This window comes from Pelodiscus sinensis, unplaced genomic scaffold (genome assembly GCF_049634645.1).
Source record: "Pelodiscus sinensis isolate JC-2024 unplaced genomic scaffold, ASM4963464v1 ctg50, whole genome shotgun sequence".
Lineage (NCBI taxonomy): Eukaryota > Metazoa > Chordata > Testudines > Trionychidae > Pelodiscus > Pelodiscus sinensis.
The window spans coordinates 948529-953891 of NW_027465948.1; the positions used below are offsets into that span (position 1 = coordinate 948529).

Consider the following 5363-nt stretch of genomic DNA (forward strand, 5'->3'; position numbering starts at 1 on the left):
TCATTTTTAAATGTAAGGAGGATTTTTAATTGAAAATCATAATTGATAACTTATGAATACAAGAGCCCCACACTATTCAAGCGAGCCAGAAATGAACTGCTTGTCTTGGCTTCCTGGTACTTGAAACTAAAATGCCTTCTGTGTTGACCCTTAATAGAGAAATGGACTTTGCTGGATGCGAGTATTAATAAAAGAAAAAGGGGTTTGGATTATTTAAGAACCCTTCAGAGCTATATCCCAATCATATGTCATTATAATTAAGAAGTGTTGTCTTGGGTTTAGAGCAGAGAGTCAGTTCACATGGGTTTTATTCCCCATTCTTCTACTAACTCACTATGTGGTGTTGAGCAAGTTATTTAATTCCCCATGACACAGCCCATCAGTAAATGGGGATGTTTATCACTCTCCCAAAGGTGCTGTAAAACCTAATTCATGCGTAAGTAGGTAAGTGCTTTGAGGTTTTTGGATGAAGATGCTAAAGGAGGACAAAATACTGCTATAAGAGATTATAGATACCCCTACAGTGCACTTTTATAATCTACAGCCCATGTACTCCAGTGTGTACAAAAGGACAGTGCTCCTCTGAGTGTCTCTTTATTATATCATCCTGATCTGTAACAGAATTTTGCATGATGAGTTTTGCATGAAGACAGAAGGGTAAATACTGCTTACACTGAAGGTGGGCTGAGCCAAGTTCTGTATTGAATTACTTCCATGAAGTCAAACAGAATTTGGAGTGGAAACATGGAAAACAGATGTGATTTGATGAAACTGCCCTACCTCATCCTGCTGAAGCTTTTCTAGCAGAACAGTCACAACGACAGCCAGTTTGGTCTCAGCTATCTTGACAATCTGAAGGGCAATAGAGGCCTTATCTTGATCGTCCATATGGTCCAGGAGGAAAACAACCTCGCTGTAAACAGCTGAAATTAAAGGAAAGGATTCTGCTGGTTATCATTGATGTTGGGATTCAGGGCTTGTGTCTTTAATTCACTATCTAGTAAAGACTCTGTAGGAGACCAGACATGGTGATAAGTGGACCTGGGAATCATGCAAATCCTTTTCTTCCCTCATGGTGACCATGTCTGTTTGCAGAGCTATTGTGGGGGGACGGATTATAATAAGGAAAAGCTGCTCCTTTTAAATAAGATCCCCACATAAAATAATCTTTTCCACCTTTACTATTAATTTAGGCATTTTGATAGCACACAGAATAATTTAGAGCCAAGATTTTTAAAACTGGGTGCCTAAACTAAAACTCCTAAATCCATATTAACACGCCTACATCCTGATTCAACAAATTAATCACATGCCTAACTCAATGCCAACAAATAAATCTAAAGTTAAACACATGCTGAAGTGTTTTGCTTAGTCAGGGTGTCATTTCCAAAAGTGCTGAGCACCCAGAATTACCTATGGATGGTGCAAAGAACTTCTAGGGGTTCAGTATCTCTTGAAAATCAAGCCACTTTTTAAAGACCCCACTGTATGAATTTAGAAGTCAAACTTTATGCACTCTGTTTTGAAAAAAGGCTTCAGTTTTATTTTATGGTAATTTAAATACTTGCAGAGAAGACACATGGAATAGGTATTTGTCCAGTTGCCTCTAGAGACCCTAAAAGATTTTCCCCCAATGCACAACATAAGAACATAAGAACGGCCGTACTGGGTCAGACCAAAGGTCCATCTAGCCCAGTATCCTGTCTGCCGACAGTGGCCAGCACCAGGTGCCCCAGAGAGGGTGGACAGAAGACAACAATCAAGCGATTTATCTCCTGCCATCCCTCTCCAGCCTCTGACAAACACAGGCCAAGGACACCATTTTATCCCCTGGCTAATAGCCTTTTATGGACCTAACCTCCATGAAATTATCTAGCTAGGTGTTTTCCATGGGTAGGGTGATTGCCCCATACCTTTATGTGAAGCCTCAGAGATTAAGTCTTGGTAAGTCTTGCTCACATAGCCAGGATCAGTGTTACCCGTAAACTGAGCACTTGGGTGGCAGACATGTGTTTCTAATGGTTGTACACATCCGTACATGCCTCAATGCACATAAAATGTATTCTACACGTAGAATTGGAGAGAACATTGGTCAGGATGCAATTGATCTCCAGATTTGAGGGTGGGGAGGAATTTTCCCTGGGTCAGACTAGCAGGGATTATTGTTTGGGAGGTTGGGAATTTATCTTCTTCGGGAGTATGGGGCACTGATCAACCACCAGGATCATCAGGGCATTTCTGACCTAATCATTTCTCTACCATTGCAAAGGCCTCAGGCATTGGTAGCATTTCAGTTTCTCCTATCCTCTGTCTGCAGCACACAGCATCTTGGTCTCCTAGGCCTTGGGCACATCTACACAGCAGGGCTAAAGCAGAAATAAGCTACACAACTTGAGCTCTCAATTGTGCAGCTTAAGTTGAAATAGTTTATTTTGGCTTTTGGCGCTGTCTACACAGCAGGAAGTCGGGGAAAGAGCACTCTTCCTCCTACTTCCCTTACTCCCCATAAAATGTGGGTTATAGGAGTCGGAGAAAGAAGTCCTCCAGCTTGACATTATTTGACATTATGTTGAAATAATGGCTTGCTGTGTAGATGCGGACTATGTTATTTTGCAATAACATCAGTTATTCCAAATTAACACTGCTGTGTTGACATACCCTTCAAGAGTGACAATTTTTAGTCCAAGACAAGTTTTGGTTTCAGCATAGGGTTGCTAGGTGAAACGTAATGGTTTTGTGACATACAGAAGATTAAAGTACATGATCTAATGACCTACCAGCCTTAAACTCAATGAAACTGTGAAATAGTTGATGTATTAATAAAATCAGGATTTTATCTCCCATGTGTCTCTCAGCAGAAATTCTCCTGGAGATTTAATATTTAACAAGAAATCTGAAATGCCATATTTATCTGTCTCCATTGTAACAGCATTCCAAGGCATGGAGGAGGAATTGATCAGAATTTACCCTTCCCATGAAAGATTGCTCAAGATTAGGCGATTACCCATCCTTACCCTTCGATTCCAACACCCAGATGCAGATGGAATCAGAACTGTAACTTACATTGCCCATAGAGTTGCAATAGTAATGGTGAAGGATTAAGAGCACTAGTGTTGCTAAGAAACGCTTTGTTATCCTCCATTTAATATGCTAGCTAGCCACTTAATATCTTAAGTAGACAGCAGGTACATCTAGACTGCAGAGTTTTTCCAGGATACCAGAGATATCCCAGAAAAGCTCTGCCACGTCCAAGGAATGCGTCTGCTTTTCCAAAAAAATATTGGAAAAGCAGACATGTTTTTTCAGCATCTCAGTAAACCTCGTTCTACGAGGAAGAAGGGATGTTCTGAAAGAGGCTTTTTTTTCTGACATTTGGCCCAGTGTAGACGGGCCAACTGTCAGAAAAGCCTCTTTCAAAAGAAAAGTGATAGAACTTTGTAGTCTAGACACAGTCAGCTAGAAGAGAAGTCCTTCTGTGTTTTCTCTTCTAATTTCTCCCATCTCTGATGCTTTGCACCACTGGATTTTGGCTCCAAGGATGCAGAAGTCATAAAATAAGGACCCATATTAACAACATAAAACAACTGGAGAAAGGAAAGAAGACCTTCCCCATAAGATCCAATAGTGACACAGGTTGTCAGGAAAGTTTCCAGGTTCAGAGGCTGTAGGCCAGTCCTTCAACTCAAGTCAATTAAAAGGGAAGTCAGTAGAGGCTCACTGGATTTACAGCAGCTAATGATCTGGTCATAGAAATGGAGAATATTACACGTTTCTATGCACCCATGCTCTTGAATGTGTATGTGTGGATATAGGTTGGATATAAAAAATACAATAGTGACCCTTACCTCTATCAATTACCTCCTGTTCACTCACAAATGTATTCATGGTTTAGTCTTTCCTCAACACCTTCTCTCAATCCTTTCTCCAACTAGCTCCAGTACTGAGAGATAGATGGCCTCTCAGTCTGTCAACCAGAACTTCCAGTTAAACTTACACAAGCACTATTGTGACATCCTTGTGACCTAAGCAAATTCCATAAACTGTTGATGACCAGGTAGGCACACAGGGACTCTGTCACTTTGCTGGAGAGAACTATGGTTAAGATGACCTGTCACCTGTCTATGACTTTTACTAAAAATTGCCCTAAATAAATTTTAGGTGCTGGGGAAAGGCAGCACTCCAGCAGACTCCACTGCTCTGAGAGCAGGCTAGGGTGCCACTACTACTTCCACTCCAGGTGGGTGAACTGCCCAGGGTACCCTGACTGCTCTCCAACCAATGCTCCAGCACAGCATCTGGCCCCAGGGATGCCCTGAGATGTACCACGCCAACTACTGTGGAAGTCACAAAGGTCCCAGAAAGTCACAGAATCCATGATTTCTGTGATAGAAATGTAGCCGTGTTAGTCTCGTGTAGCTGAAAAAAAAACAGGACTATGTAGAACTTTAAAGACTAACAAGATGGTTTATTAGGTGATGAGCTTTCGTGGGCCAGACCCACTTCCTCAGATCAAATAGTGGAAGAAAATTGGCACAACCGTATATACCAAAGGATACAATCAAAAAAATGAACACATGAAATTTGATTTGTCCTTTTCATATGTGTTCATTTTTTTGATGGTATCCTTTGGTATATATGGTTGTGTCAATTTTCTTCCACTATTTGATCTGAGGAAGTGGGTCTGGCCCACGGAAGCTCATCACCTAATAAACCATCTTGTTAGTCTTTAAAGTGCTACATAGTCCTGTTTTTTGTTTCATGATTTCTGTGACCTCCATGAATGATTCACAGCCTTATTCATAATCACTTTCTCCCAAATAGGCCTCTACCTACAGGTTCACAACCATCTCCTCCCTGTTGGTCAGAATCAATTCTTAAATGCCTATGCCCTGGGTTACTTCCTTCAGTTTCTGAAACAAAGCATTGTCCCCATGACATTCCAAGAACTTATTGGATATTTTGTGTTTTATCATATTACTTTTCCCACTGATGTCTAGGTAGGTAAAGTCCCTCATTACTATAAGGGTCTGGATATTTGTTTTATTTGTTCTAGAAATGCCTCATCTCCCTCCTCCTCCTGGTTTGGATGTGTTTTCCCCACTTCGTCTTTACCCAGAGACTTTCAGCTGGTCTGCCTCGTGCCTCTTTCTGGAACTCAGAACAAGTGTACAATACAACACCACCTCCCTTTTATTCCTACATGCTCTTCCTGAACAAGATGTACCCCTCTATGCCAATACTGCAGTTATGAGATTTATCCCATCAAGTATCTGAGATGCCACTTAAGCTCAGTTATGACTTGTCTATTAGTACTCCCAATTCTGACTGCTTATTCCTGTTATTCCTTGAATTTGTGAGTAGAC

General features: G+C 41.1%; 1 long non-coding RNA gene across 1 annotated transcript; it reads right to left on the minus strand.

Moving 5' to 3' along the window:
• Positions 1 to 780: 780 nt before the first annotated feature.
• LOC142825320 (uncharacterized) lies at positions 781 to 3943 on the minus strand. The gene is made up of 2 exons (XR_012899751.1): positions 3846 to 3943; positions 781 to 923 (listed from the first exon to the last, which is right to left on the minus strand). It is a non-coding gene; the product is annotated as an uncharacterized LOC142825320 (long non-coding RNA).
• Between the last annotated feature and the right edge of the window lie 1420 nt (positions 3944 to 5363).